A 16,060-nucleotide genomic window follows, 5' to 3' on the forward strand; every position below is an offset into this window, starting at 1 on the left:
AACTCATGTCCATCGAGTCGGTGATGCCACCCAGCCGTCTCATCCTCTGTCGTCCCCGTCTCCTTCCGCCCCCAATCCCTCCCAGCATCAGACTCTTTTCCAGTGAGTCAGCTCGTCTCATCAGGTGGACAAAGGACTGGGCCTTCGGCTTCAGCGTCAGTCCTTCTAGTGAATATTCAGGGCTGATCTCCTTCAGGATGGACTGGTTGGATCTCCTAGCAGTCCAGAGGACTCTCGAGAGTCTTCTCCAGCACCACAACTGGAACGCTTCATCCTTCAGTCCATCTGCATCGTCCATTCCCCTTTGCTGCAAAACCTGACTCATTCAGAGACTCCGGACGTGGATGTGTCATCTCCCTGCGACAACAGGCTCAGAGTTACTTCACGCTGGAAGGACGTCAGAGAGGCGATGTCACCCTGCAGATCTCTCTGTTCGAGCTAGAGCTGGTGGTACCACACAGAAAGCCACACCCCGAAGGGAGAGGCACCATCATCCCGAGGACACGCTGGGCCGTCACCTCGCCACCCGCGTGCAGGGTCACATCATAAACCGTAAGGAGGAGGAGGCCGCCGTGCGGCACCGGACGGGGCTGGTGTCCACCGTGTGGCCCTCACATGCCCGCTGCCACCCCTGTAGCTGGCCTGCCAGGCCCCACCCCCAGGTGTGCCCCTAAAGACACGCACTCCCTGCACTGCCTCGCCCCCACCAGGGCCCCCGGCACCCGTCCTCATCAGCAGGCGTTCTTCTTAATTTTCCCACCATTGACCTTAGTGAGTTCCTCCCTGAATGTAGACATTCACAGCCTCTGATCTGAGATTTTCTCCTAATGGAACTGTCCTTGACCATGGGGTTAATGGGGCTTCCCAGGTGCCACTAGTGGTAAAGAACCTGCCTTCCAATACAGGAGACATGAGACCTGAGTTCGATCCCTGAGTCGGGAAGCTCCCCTGGAGGAGGGCATGGCAACCCACTCCAGTATTTTTGCCAGCCAGGAGAATCCCATGGACAGAGGGGCCTGGCGGACTGCAGTTCATAGGGGTGCAGAGAGTCGGACACGACTGAGCGTGCGCATGGGGCTGATGAGGACTCCGCTCGGGAGATGGGCTTTCCCTCCCTGAGTGGGTCTGCGTCTCCCCCTGCGCGGACAATCTGTGTGATGAAGGGGCAGTTGCCACCAAGCAGAGGCCATTTTTTGTCCCCTGTCACACAAAATGGAAAAGTTGGAGAGCCCCACAAGGAAGTTTCTAAGAGTTTTATGAATTATTTCCAGGAGGAGTCATAAGCATCTTTCACTGTCATCATTTCGGGCTCGGTGGAGCGGTGAGCGGGCTGAGAGCTCCCTGGTTTTATGATTAAAGGGGCAGGTTCCGTGGCCCCAGCACATGGACTTGGGTGCAGAGCCAACCATGTCCTCGGGCCTAAATCAATCCAGTTAGGAAATAGGAGAGTGGAACAGAAGGAGGAACGGGCCCAAGATGAACTGTCTCCAGAACCGAGGCTGGGGCAGAGCCGCCTCTCTCAGACCGCAGGGTAGCTGCAGCCCACACCCCTGAGATGTGCGTTCACCCCTGAGATGAGCCACCAGCCTCAGAGGCAGAACCTCTACTGTCCTGGGTCCCCGCTGGGCCTGGCTCATACAAGACCACCCAGCAGCCCTCCCCTGGCCCAGGGAGCTCTGTGAACCTGGGCACCCACCCTCCACCTGCAAAGCCATGTCCCACAGAACTCACCAGGGGCTGTCCTAACATGAAATGGGTGGATGTAAAGTGCTAGGGACACTCTGTCCCCACCTCCAGGGACATCGAGGACAGTAAACACCCATCCCTTCTCAGCAGTCATTTTTGCATCTGTACTTTGTCATTCCTGCTCCAAATAGGGGACAGGCACACCTTCGGAACAGGAGTGAACTTGGCACCTGCAGACTGTCTTGCCAATCATGGCATGACCCACTGCACGGCTGGACTCTGCATCACTCCAGCAGCCCCGTGAACGCACATGCAGACCCTTCTCATCTTCCTGCCGTCACAGGCACCTCCACGTGCAGAAGACCCTGCTCTCCATCCTTGGGGTGAATCCTGACCTGGGGGTCATGCACTCTGGACTGCAGTCATGCCCCCAGGAGGGTCCCAGCACATGGGAGGATATGGAGGGACCATATCCTCCTCAACCCCGGGCAGTGATGCCCACCTTCTCTCCGCCATCTGACTATGAATGCTAACACACGGTCAGCCTGGTCCACAGGGACCCCTCAGCGCTCTAACCTGTCTCCCTCTCTCCCTGAAGGAGCCTCCTTTCTCCCCTCCTTCCCAGATTCATCCCCTGGAAGCTGCCACCTCCCTGGAGGTGAAGGCGGGCAGGCCAGTGCCAAGGGCCACCCTGTCCCCCTCCTGCTGGCCACGGTGCCAGTGGGGAGCACCCATCACAGGGCATCTTCCATCCGCGACCTCCTACCAGTGTCCCCTCTTGAGTCCGGGCCAGCCTGGTGGTGTGTTTGACCAGCAGAATGCTAGGGAAGCAGAGCTCGGGGACTTCTGCCCAGAGTAAGTTTCCAAGAGTCTCTGAGGCATCCACCCTCCTTCCTAGGACCACAGTTCTGGGGTGAAAGGACAGCACTAACTCCCAGAGGTGGGAGCAGGGCCTTCTTGGACCAGCTGGCTGCGGTGGAGCAGCTGGGTGATTACAGCTGCAAAGTGACCTCGAGCAAGATCAGCTGAAGAACTGCCCAGCTGAGCCCTGCCCAAGTCACTGACCACAGAATTTCCAGAAAATAAAATGATGGCCGTTTTAACTGTGTGAAATCTGCGTTGGGCTGATGAGCTACACAGCAGGTAGTGGAAATAGAGGACACACGCAGACAAGAACTTGTGCAGGTCTGTGCATGCACGAGAATGAACGTGTATGGACACCACCACGAATGCGCACACCGGGCACTCACGCACCTGTATGGGCACCACCACGAATGCGCACACCGGGCACTCACGCACCTGTATGGACACCACCACGAATGCGCACACCGGGCACTCACGCACCTGTATGGACACAGACAAGTCCACACGTGCACAGGCGTGTGCACGCACAGGTATAAAACGCGCTTGTGCAAACACATCCAGGTCTGTGCGCGAACAGGGACCAACGTGAGTTCACTACGAGGACCTCCACGTCTTAGAAAGTGGCTTGTTTCTGTCCCCAGTTTCTCGGGAAACAACAGACTTGCAGGGGCTGGGACTTGACCAGCTTGTGCCGTGGAATTCAAGATTCTCCCACTGATGGTCCCGTCACCCCAGAAGAGAGTAGAGAAGCCCAAGGCCAGAGGCCCCCTTCCCCAGACGTTTGGCTGAGAGGACCTTCATGTGCTGTGAGCTCCTGCAAGGTGCCCTTCGTGGCCAGCAGCTCTGGAACAAACTCTTGTGTTTGGCTTCAATGCCAGGACAAAGCCAGGAAGACCAGCAGACACAGGTCACCTCTGGGGTCAGCCAGACAGCGCACCTCCTTCCCCAGAGACAGGGCAATGGCAGAGCCCAGGGGAGCAGCTGAATCTGAATGGGACCCAGGTCTACACGGGGATACACTGGTGGGGAGGTGGAACAGCCCCGGGCTTCTTCCCTGGAGGAGTGGCCGAGGGGGTCACGGAGAGGGTGGGGGCCTGTGCACGGGACAGGCACAGGGTGGGGGCAGACAACACCTAGGGGTCTTGGGGTGCAGGGGAGTCAGCAGAAAGCCACAGATGGAAGCAGAGGGAAGCTCCAGGAAGACCAGAGCTGGGGGCCTGCAAACCAGCCCTGGGCCCAAGGGGCCCCCAGCTGTGGACCTGGAGCCCCGCTGGCAGCATCCCAGCCTCCGTCTGCTCTCTGGAGCCGTCTGCGTATCTCTGGCCTCCCGAGCAGGCAGGAAGAGCACGAGGGGCTGTATGTAGCTGTGGGCATGCGGAACCAGGGCCTCCACATCACCGCCTGAAAAGCAAGGAGACGAGAAAACAAAGGCATCTTCGTTTGGTTTCCACGGGTACCTGTCGGGCTCGTCATCCCGCACAGCTGCTCTGACATCAGGGCAGCCAATGCCTCCCAGGGGCCGCGGGAAAGTGTCTCAGAGTCAGGGCTGCCCCCCAACCTCCAAGCAGAGCGGCACGCATGGCGGGCACCCACCCTGTGACGAGCCATGTATCAAAGCGCAACGCTTCCCATTAACACAGCAGTCTCCCTCCTACAGTTGGACTGTTTTGGGGGCCAAACATTGGTGGGAACGAGACCTGGACCTGGGCCTGGCCTGGACTGTAGAGACCACACACATGCCCCGAAGACCAGCCATCAGTGCTCACACGGGGCCACTCACACTGAGGGCCGCAGGCACGGGACTCTCAGGTTGGGAACTGTTTCTGAAAAGATGCACCTGACACGGTCCAGACGGAAAAGTGCGCCCTGCCTCCACGGCCACGCCGCCCACTCTAGAAACTGCATTTATGTTTCTCCCGAGTGTGGCACTCTGGAAAGTTCCTCAGGGCTTGTCCCGCCCCCGGGGACCTGGGCTCCAGAGCCTCCTTCCCACACGGTCAAGGGGCTACGGGCTGCCCGGGTCGGGACCTGAGCTCAGAGAGCCCACTCTGCTGAGGGCCCGCCTCGCCCTCCCGCAGGAATCCTCTCATAGCCACATACCCCTCCACCCGGGAGACAGGTCGGTCCTGCTCAAGGCACAGTCTGCAACGCAGCAGCCCCCAGCTCAGAGTGCGAAAGTGTGCACACGCTCCACACACACACACACCACACACACACAGACCACAGACTCACACATACACACAAATCACACACGCACAGACACACAGAGACCACAGACTCACACACACACACACACACACCACAGTACACACACACAGACCACAGACTCACACACACACACACCACAGTACACACACACAGACCACAGACTCACACACACACACCACAGTACACACACACACACACACACAGACACACACACACACAGAGACCACAGACTCACACACACACACCACAGTACACACACACACACAAATCACACACACACAGACACACACACACACAGAGACCACAGACCCACGCACACACACACACCACAGTACACACACACAAATCACACACACACCACAGACTCACACACACACAGACCACAGACTCACACACACACACCACAGTACACACACACACACACAGCACAGCACACACACACAAATCACACACACACACAAATCATACACACACACAGAGACCACAGACTCACACACACACACACCACAGTACACACACACAAATCACACACAGACCACAGACTCACACACACACACAGACCAGCCACAGACTCACACACACACACAGTGCACACACACAAGTCACACACAGAGACCACAGACTTAGACACACGCCCCACGGTACACACACGCTCGCCACACACACACAGTGCTGCACCCACATATTTCTGTGCCATTCTGCTTGCCTCTGCGTCTCGTTGCGGCCTCCTGTGGGACGGCCCCTCTGCCCCGGGGGCCACTGGGAGGCGTGTGTGCTCGCTTCCTCACGTCCTTTCCTCTTTCTCTGGCTGGCTCGCAGTTCGCTGCCACTACAGCCAACGCCCGCCTGAGCTCCTGGAAGAGACCCTGAGGGAGGGCCGGCCGCCCCGACACCCGAGCACCAGCCGCAGCTCCGGGGAGGCTGTCGGGAGGCCGGACTCTGGCCCTGGGCTCCAGAGAGCGGGGTGGCCTGCCCTCAGCCCTGTGCCAGCTGACACCCCGGCCTCAGAGCACAGACTCGGGGACCAGGAGCCTGGTCTCCCGGCTGAGGCCAGGGCCTCTCCCCTTGCCCAGCGGCCTCTGCACAGGCCAGGGATCCCCAGTCCACTCTGAGTCCCACGAGCTCACAGAGGCCCTGCCTTGTGCAGGAGGACACTCCAGGCGGGGGCCAGCGGATGACAAGGTGCGGCCTCCATGAATCAGCGACCCTCCAGAGTCTGCCCCCCCGTGGAAAGAGGGCAGTTGCACCTCGTGAGTCCCCATTAGGGGCATGTGGGACAAACCCCTGGAGACAGCGTTTCACCCGAGGGCCGGGGGCAGCCCCACGGCTCAGTGCCTCCCCTGCCCTTGCAAGCCCCTCCAGTGCCCAGACCGTGCCCGGCCCCCAGCATGGCAGCAGGCACCACAGCCACACTGACACCCAGGAGAGAGACGAGGGGTGTGTTCGGGCACCAGCGCTGCCCCTCCACGGTGAGACGGGGCGGGGCGGTTACCTCCACCAGGAAAGGGCTCTCTGCCCCTCCCTTGCCCTCCTGCCTCCTGCCTGCGCCCCCGGAGCACTCCCTGAGGAACCAGGGGGCCTGGGGCCCACGGTGGACCCAGGACAGGCGGGCAGGTGGGCCTGGGGTGAAGGAGACCCTGACCACACTCCCACTCTGGAGCTCTCCGTGGTCTCCGCAGCTCTCCATGGTCTCCGGAGCTCTCCGTGGTCTCCAGAGCTCAGAAGTCTCTCTTCTGTCCTCAAGTGACATTTAATTAGCGACTAGCGGCCTGTGGCTTCACAACCCCCTGCTCAGTCACAGGACAGAGGCTGTGGAGGCAATGGCTGTGTCTCACCCCGACTGAAGGCCCGGAGGCTGATGGCGGGAGTTGGGGGCACCCGGCTCTGAGCCGCCAGGGTGTCCGAGGTTTCTAGATGGGGAGCAGGGCCCCACACGGCATGTGCTTGCCCTCCTGGCAGGCCCCCGCTGGCAGTCACAGCTCCCCAGCCACCCTGTCTTTCTACCGCTCTGGACAGCCAGCACCCAGGCACCTGGGCACCCAGTCCCCCTTCCAGAGGCCCCAGTGACCACCCTGGGATGGACAGCTCTGGCTGGCGAGAAAATCCACTCTACAGGGAACACTGCCACATGTCAGGTGGGACACACAAAGAGGCACACAATGCCACGCCCACACACACACACCACACCACACGACACACTCATGTCTGTACATCGCACACACACACACACACACTCAGGAGCACACAACGCACACACCACACACACACACACACACACATACCACATGGACACACCCCCACCACACTCATTCACATGGGCCTGCACATCACACACACACACACACTCACAGGAGCACACAACACCACACACTCACACACACACACCACACACTCACATAAACACACACACATACAGACCACATGGACACACCCCCACCACACTCATTCACATGGGCCTGCACATCACACACACACACACACTCACAGGAGCACACAATACCACACAGCACACACTCACACACACACACCACACACTCACATAAACACACACACACAGACCACATGGACACACGCCCACCACACTCATTCACATGGGCCTGCACATCACACACACACACACACTCACAGGAGCACACAATACCACACACCACACACTCACACACACACACCACACCACACTACACACTCACATAAACACACAAACACACACACAGACCACATGGACACACGCCCACCACACTCATTCACATGGGCCTGCACCTCACACACACACACACACACACACACATGTGCCCAGATGGACACTGCGTGACACCCACACCCCGAAAATCTCTCGGTGACCCCATCTTAGTCTCACTGCTGGATCCTGCTCAGACAAGTGCAACGTGAAGCTGTGTTTTCATGCAAACCACAAAAGCAGAAGATGCGCGTTTCCGGCGTGTTCCGGGCCTGCGAAGTGTAGGGTCATTAGCGCACCGCCTCGATTACCGAGGCTGCACCGGTGGGTCTGACGTGACAAATCGCGGTTATTACAGCCACTGTGGATCGTCAGCGATCAGCAGAGAAACCGGCATATTACCCTAATTCAATTATCCCACCATCTGATGTTTATGATGATCACTAACAGTACTTATTTCTGAAATGAAATGTGCTGTTCTCTAATTGTTCACAGTTCGAAAGAAACAGCTAGAGAACACTTCCAACCATTAAGGAAATGATATTTTAAATGATGAACATACTGTATATGTTTGTACTTTAAGAAAACAGACTCTGGTAATGTTTAGGGACATTAGTGAGAATTTACTGATTCCCAGAAGAAAAATAGTTGTCTGGCACTGCCAGGGGGAGCCTGCGGGACACCCAGGGAGAGGGGGCTCGACTCCAAGCAGCTCCGAACAGCCTGGGGTCACAGACCTGGCCAGACCCCTCCCCACCAGCGGGGCACACCTTCCATACCCCACTCCTCCAATTTTGCCGGCTCGGTCCTAAGAGCACAGGTGTGGGACTGAGCGAAGCCTTGGGTGAGCTCACAGCGCAGGGCTGCCCCACCAGACGTGCCCGCTCCCTGGTCAGACCCCCGGCATGCACGTGGCTTGACGGAGCCTTTGGGAGCCTGCTGGCCTCCAGAAAAGCTGGGGACCTCTGAGCAGGCCGAGAGCCAGGGCCTTGCTGGCCAAGCACAGCGCAGAGCCCCAGGCCCAACCCTGCCTCTCTGGGCCGGGTAAGCGCTCAGCCTCGGGCTCGGTGCCTCGGGGCCGATGGTACCCCTGGCCAGGGTGGAGGGAGTGGGACCCTGAGCATCTCACCTGCAGCCTGGGCACCAGTGTGGAGCCAGGGCCAGCGCTGCTCGGGGGAAAGCCAGACGGGGAAGGCCCGAGAAGGCCCAGCAACCGGACTGACCCCTGCCGGGGGCTCCGGACCCTACACGACGAGAGAACTGGGGTCCAGAGGCTGCGATCGTCCCATCCCAGGTCGATGGGTGTCCTGGACGAAGGACACAGGCTTGAGGTGCCGGTTACATGAGCTTCCCGGGCCATGAGGGTGAGAGACTGTCGCGCAGAGCCCAGAGGAGACTGGACCTCCTGGAGACGGGACATCACTGAGCTGTGGCCCCAGGAGCCACAGGCGGAGTGAGACAGCCGGCATGGGCCTCAGTGGTCCCCGTGACGGAGGCACGGTTGTGACGGGAGTGACGCTTGACTCGGTGGTCCCCCAGCCCGGGCTGATGGCCCTGCTGTGAGGGCCCCCGTGCTGTGCCCCTCGTCTGCCGTCTGACGCTGAAGCGAGGAGATGATTACAGATGGACCGTGTGTGGCCTGGCTGAGCACTGGGGTACTGGTCTCTCCTGAAAGACCAAGGGCAGAAGGGAGCAGGTCCCAGGATCGTCTTCTCTTCTGCCCCACCGCCCCAGGAGCTCAACCCCGCCGCACTGTCCACGGTCTCCGAGCCAGGGTCTCTAAACCACCCTTGGTCTTCCCGGAGCTTCCAGCTGCCTCCCTGCCCCTCCGTCACCCCGGGCACCAGCTCTCCCCACCATCTGCGCCTGCACCCCCGCCTCCTCCAGGCTGCTTGCTTGGGCGGGGGAGCTGGGGGTGGGGACAGCCTGGCCGCTTCCAGGCCGCAGCAGGCCACCCACCCTCCTGGCTCCTGGGGGGCTTGTCTCTCTCCCTGTCCCTTTCCTTCACCCTCTGGCTTCCTCCTCACCTGGAAGAGGTCCCTGACAACCTCAGGACGGGGCCCGGGGAAAGGGCGTTTCTAGAGTGCTCTATGTGAGGGAAAACGCCTTCGCTTTGGCAAGCGCGGCCGATGCTTAATGCTGCGTAATGCTGCTGAGACCTGCGAAGGCACTGCCTCGTCTTCAGCCCCAGGCAGAGGCCTGATCAGCCCAACTCCAGTCCCTCTGAGGGTGCGCGGCCCCGCCCCCGGCTCCCTGGCTCCCTGGCTCTCCCGTCTGTCTCTCGAGTTCAGGTTCAGACTCTGGCCATGACGTTCATCTGCTCCCCGTGGGGCTCCATGGGCCTCCCTTCAGCTCCGACAGCTCTGCCCCATTATTTCCATCCCCTCTGCTCCTGTTTTCTTTCTTTCAACCATCCTCTGAAATCCCTGAAGCCTTTGTCTTTCTCTGTGTCGCGGGAGAGGCCTTCCTGTGCCTTGCGGTCCCCTCACCCAGTGGTGAGCGCTCATGACGACGTGAATGTGGCTAAGTCACCCTGGGCAGGAGCGGAGGGAAAAGGCCTTTCCAGAGCCCAGGGAGGGGCTGCAGGAAGGCGGCCCTGCAAACAGGACATGAGCAGACCCGGGTGTGTGGAGAGAACCAAGTGTTTGCAGGCGGATGATCTGGGAGGAGGGAAAGAGAAGGAAGAATCAGAAAATACTCCAAGCTCCATACTTGGCCATTCAGTGAACAATTTGCTGTTCTCCGGCTGAGAAAGACTGAGGGGGGATTAGGATTGGGGCAGGGGGCGGGATGGGGAAGAGCATCAAGATGCCCTTCGGGGACACATTATGTTTGAGATCCAGGTCTGCCTTTGAGGTGCAGGCCAGCCAGGCGGACGGGACTGGAATGTAAGCGGGAGGCCTGGGGCAGGACACGTGGGGAGATGGCAGTTCAGAAAGTGGTTCAGGCCAGAAGTTCAGGTTCAACCGTGCCTGCCCCTCTGATGTTGGGGGGAGACCAGGAGGGCCCAGCCCCAAGTCCCATCCCCACGCACCTCCGTGAGTGAGCTCCCAAACCCCTCCTCACACAGGGCAGCGCTGGGCACCGGCTTATCCCTGAGCCATGAGCTACAGATTCCTCCGGCCGGCGGGACGGGCCTTTCCCTCCTCCCACGGGGCAGGGGCCACCCGCCCTGGACACTGGAGACCTCCAGGTGCCGCTCTGTCCCCAGTGCATGGGCCCTCCTTGCAGAGATGCATCTGCATGGCCTCAGCGTCCAGGGCCCTGTGTTCAGTGTCCCCAGAGCAGAGGCCACGGGGGCGGCCCCACCAGCTCCTCTGTCCCAGGCCGCCTCCCCCCGCTGCACCCCGAGCCTGCCCACCAGCCATCGGGAGCCTCTCTTATCACATGATCCCCACGACATCTGTTTCCAGAAATGCGTCTCTCCCTGCGGCGGACAAGGGTCTTTCTACTGGGGAGCTGGCAGGTCTGTGTCCAGGGTGGACGGGCCGGCACCCAGGGCAGGAAGGGCTGGGTACCCCTCCTGAGCCACAGCCGTCCCTCACAGGCCCCGTCCCTTCCCCCCGCCCCCGTGCTGTCTCCCCCGCTGCAGTCACCGCTCCCATCTCAGGTTTACTGCGTCCATGCCAGCGCCCCCAAGGGCCTCGAGTGCCGAGGCTGCATCCTGGGCCTTTCCAGTGCCGGCGTGGGCGGCCAGGGGTCACTTGCCAGCCAGGCCGGGCCCCTCGTCTCTGCTTTGTGTCGAGGCATGATGTAAATAGGAGCATCTCCTGTCCAAAGAAAAACATGTTCATTTTCTCAAATACTTTTTGCTTCCTTGGGATGCACCCTTTTTCTATGTAAGAAAAAGCAAATAAATTATTTATCCTCATCCCCAGATGTCCTGACATTGTCTAATTAAACTGCCACTTGTGGGAGAAAAGGCTTTGAACACTTTTCCTTGTGACTTAGGGAGTGGTCAACTGTATAAATGAGTTAGGGAACACAGTGATGGCTGCAATTTAAACAAGTCCCATGAGAGCAAAGCCGGCTTCTCATAGAGCAGCGTGGTCCCAGGGGCAGATGGACAAAGGCGGGTCAGCGACAGGGTCTCGGGGTGGAGTCACAGTCGGGGGCGGAGTCACAGTCGGGGGCGGAGTCACAGTTGGGGGTGCAGGCAGCCGCCTGCAGCCAGTGCAGTCACTGCCTTCCAGCAGACAAGGGGGACCCCGCAGGAGGAACCAGAGCACTGCGGGGACCACTGGAGCCAAGAGAGACCCCACTGCCCACTGCCCACCGTCCTCTAATCCCGAGTCAGAATCCAAGCTCAGGAAAGCCTCGAATTTTCTGGGTTTGAACTTCGTTGGTGGATTCTGCTGTCAGCAGCTTCAGAAAACCAGCTGTTGAAGGTGGGTCCTTTTCCCAAGGACCAGACACTAAGTATTTCTGGCCCCAGCCGCTTGTGAGGTGACTGCATCACAGGGAGACTAGTGACAAGGCAGGGGCGGCCCCTGAGCTCGGCAGACGGATCCCTTTGCTGGGACGGCGCTTCCAGGCGCAGATGGGGAGGGCAGGCAGAAGGCAGAGGACGCGGATGCAGCATGACATCACAGTCTTCCTGTGAAGCTACAATCCTGTCTTCACACGGACAAAGAGCCAGCGATGCAACCTTAAAAACAAAGCACATTTATCAATTAAACATACACCAGAGACAACGGTGACAAAATTCAAATTAGAAAGGTAATCGACTGGAGCAGACGAAGCTCCTGACATTTCACGGCCACGTGGGGCCCAGTTCCCCGGCTTCCTGCCCACCACCCTCCTCCATGAGGCCTCAGCCAGCACCCGGCTTCCACTCAGCGAGCACGTTCATGGGCACGTGGAGCGTGTGCGTGTTCCAGGCACACGGGCTCTCGGTCACGAGAGGAGAGCAGGGCTCAGGCACCTCGCTGTCCCTGAGTAGATCGGAGCGGGTGTGCATGGGTGTTATGTGTGTGTGTGTGTTTGCACTGTAGCGTGTGTATGTTGTGGTGTGTGCATGGGTGTTGTGTGTGTGTGTGTTTGTACGAGTGTGCACAAATATTTTCATCATCATCCACATGAAAACAAACATGCTTCACTCTCCACAGAGAAGGGTGCCCCTCTGGCCGCAGCCCCGGGCTGGTGTGGCGACTCCTGCAGAAAGTCACGCCTGGGGCCCATTCCGGTCAGGCTGGCAGCGCCTCCCTCGGACGTGGACGGGGCCCTGGCAAGCGCACGGGGAGGGGACGTCGGGAAGGTCAGGTTTGCGGGTGACAGTCAGGGCCCCGGTCGGGGTGACGGGCACCTGCTGGAAGGACCTGCGTGGCCTCGGGGCCCGGACACAGCGGCGCCTCCTCCCAGGCAGGCGGCCCCCAGCGCCCTCCTCATTCGTTTCTGCCTCAGATCCCTTCCGCAGCTCTGGGGGCAAAGCCAGATAAGACTCAAAAACCAGGCGGGGACTCACCGTAGAGGCTCAGTGCGGCAGCTTGGTGGGTTGGTTTGGCGTCTGTTGTCTCGTCCCAGGAACAGTTCAAGATGGCTGAATTTCTAAATGACCAGGACACTCGACTGTGTGACAATTGCAAAAAAGAAATTCCTGTGTTTAACTTTACCATCCATGAGATCCACTGTCAAAGGAACATTGGTATGTGTCCTGTCTGCAAGGAACCATTTCCCAAATCTGACATGGAGACGCACATGGCTACAGAACACTGTCAGGTGACCTGCAAGTGTAACAAGAAGTTGGAGAAAAGGCAGCTAAAGAAGCACGAGGAGACTGAGTGTCCTCTACGGCTTGCCCTTTGCCAGCACTGTGACCTGGAACTTTCTGTTCTCAAACTGAAGGGCCATGAAGATTACTGTGGTGCCCGGACTGAGTTATGTGGCACCTGTGGGCGCAATGTCCTGGTGAAAGATCTGAAGACTCACCCTGAAGTGTGTGGGAGAGAGGTGGAGGAAAAGAGAGCCGAGGCTGCCATGCCACCTAACGCGTATGATGAGTCTTGGGGTCCAGATAGGATCTGGGTTGCGTCCCAACTCAGACAGATTGAGGCTCTGGACCCACCCATGAGGGTCCCTCGAAGGCCCCTGAGAGCCTTTGAATCAGACCTTTTCCAAAGTAGAACCACCAACCAAAGGAGCATGACAGCCCAGTTTCCAATTCAGAATAATCTGCTGGAAGAACAAGAAGGGCAGGAAAGGAACAGAAGCTGGCAGACCCCCAAAGAGCGTGGTGAAGACAGTGCAAATTTGGACTTCATGTTGGCCCTAAGTCTGCAGAATGAAGGCCAGGCCCCCACCTTGGCAGAGCAGGACTTCTGGAGGGTCATATATGAGGCAGACCAGTCGCGTGAAGGTCCCAGCGCTCTTAATGACATCAGGGGTGCAGTTGACGAGACCATGTTGCCTTGTGAATTTTGTGAGGAGCTCTACCCAGAGGAACTGCTGATTGACCATCAGACAAGCTGTAACCCATCATGTGCCTTACCTCCGCTCAATGTGGGTAGCACTTCCCCCCGAGGGGTGGGGGACCCTGATGTTATCTTCCAGAAGCTGATGCGGCAGTCTGCCAGTGTCCAGTTTGAGTCTTTGATGGGCTTCAGCAGCTCTCCTCCTGTGGAGGACAGCGTTGTCATCCTGTGTGAATTCTGTGGGGTCCAGCTGGAAGAGGAGGTGCTGTTCCATCAACAGGACCAGTGTGACCAACGCCCAGCCACAGCAAACAACCACATGTTGGAGGGAATCCCTAGCCAGGATCTCCAGCCTCGAGAGACCTCACCAGAGCTGCCCAAGAGGCATGTCTGACACCAGGGAGACCTGTCTTCTGGTTACATAGATGACCTCAAGTAGGAAACGGCTAAAGGGCCCGCCTGCCCTCTCCCCTCTAGCCAACCCCCTAACAATACGACAGCTCCTCCTAACCACCTGTCAACATCCACATCAGGCCCCAGGCCTGGGTGCCAGCCGAGCCCTCCTCTCGCTCTGAAGCTCAACAACTTAGACAGCCAGGGTGTCTGGGGGCGCAGTCGAAACAGCCATAATGGGGCTCTGGCTCCTGGCCACGTTCCAGCGGCTTACCCTGCTCAGAGTCTCCACCCAGAAAACCTTGTGCCCTCTTTCCCCCATGGGCCTTCAGGGAGATACTCAGCAAGCGGTAGGAGTGAAGGTGGCAGGAACCCCCGGGTCACCCCCACAGCTGCCAGCTACCACAGCAGAACTGCAAAGGCAAAAACCCCCAAGCAGCAGGGAGCTGGGGATGCAGAGGAGGAGGAGGAGGAGTAACAAGTGTCCACAGAGAACTTGCGCGCTGGTTCCATCTTCTCTGCACGACTTGTCACAGTGCAGCCCTGCCCCTTGGGCTCTGTGGGCGGGGCGACCTTTCAGATTTTAACGTTTTCTAGGTTATGGCCATTTTGTGTCTTTTGAGATTGTGCTGTGGGAGTTTGGGGGTTTGAGGGAGGGTTGGCAGGGAGGCTGTTGAGAATGTTTCAGCTTTAGCTGCTGCCTTTGACAGCACAGAAATGTACGTTAGGGCCCCTCGCCCCACCAGGGCTTCATCTTTTGACATATTGTCACCGTTGCTTCATGGTGCTGTGGGGTCCTGGTGGGAAAGAGGGAAGGTTCTGGAAAGCTGGTCCCACCAGTGAGATGATGCTCTTCCTGTGGTGGCCTGAATTTGGGACCTTGAGGGTAACCTCTTGTGTGTCCTGCCCATCCCCACTCTAGAATTTGGGCTCTGGGGTGCATGGAGGATCTTTTGTAAAGTGTTCAGGCCAGTTGCAATGTGTGTTAGGAACAAGGCTTTTGGAGATGAGTTTCAGGTGAGTGGACTTCGGGCTTTGTTTTAATCTGCTTCTTTGGCGTTTGGCGTCACTGCCTTCTGTTTCTGAGGGGAGCATGGCTTCTTTGTCTTCACTGCCTTCTGATGGAGAAGGCCTGGGGCTCCCTGTGCCCTCCAGAGCCATGCTGGGCTCTGCCTTAGTCAGGACTGAAGCCTAAACTTGTGGTTGGCTCTGAAAACCAAGAATCAGAGCCCCCTCACCTCTTTTTATTTTACTATTGCTGTTATTATTATCATCCTTGGAATAGAAATAAACTTTGTACTTGGAAAAAAAAAAGACTCAAAAACCAGGACCCGGGTCAGACCACGTGCAGAGCAAGACTGGCAGCCCTCCTCACTCCTGGGACCCCGGTTTCCCACTTCGGGGCCATCAGCCCCCGAGCTGGCAGCAGAGCCGGACAGGGGTGCCCCCTTCTCCCCGGGAGCCTGGCCCTGAGGTCAAAGCCAGGCCGCCAACCTTGTAGCTGCTCCCGTGACCTCGGGCCAACGTCATAACCCCTGCTTCTCTTCTTCAAAGCAGGGACAGCACCCAGGCGGGTCACCCCCTGCCCCAGGCCACCGTGCGCCCTGAGCTCATGGATTGGGTGGGCTCCCGCGCAGTGGTCAGCTCCAGGCTGGGCTGCGAGGAGCTGAGACGGGATCTGAAGCTCTGCTGCCCCCTAACTTTCTCGGTTCCACAACTATGGGTCCCCAGAGCAAGGGTCCACTCCACTGAAACCGGCTCACAGCAGCGCTTGGAACATATTGTGATGAAAGAGGGACGGATTCCCCAAGAACCGGGACCT

General features: G+C 58.7%; 1 pseudogene; it reads left to right on the forward strand.

Moving 5' to 3' along the window:
• Positions 1–12,893: 12,893 nt before the first annotated feature.
• On the forward strand, positions 12,894–15,044 carry LOC129555938 (TRAF-type zinc finger domain-containing protein 1 pseudogene; annotated as a pseudogene).
• Positions 15,045–16,060: the final 1,016 nt, after the last annotated feature.

The sequence above is a fragment of the Moschus berezovskii genome, chromosome 12 (assembly GCF_049115385.1).
Source record: "Moschus berezovskii isolate FMDL1 chromosome 12, NW_MosBer_1.0, whole genome shotgun sequence".
In the NCBI taxonomy this organism is placed as follows: domain Eukaryota; kingdom Metazoa; phylum Chordata; class Mammalia; order Artiodactyla; family Moschidae; genus Moschus; species Moschus berezovskii.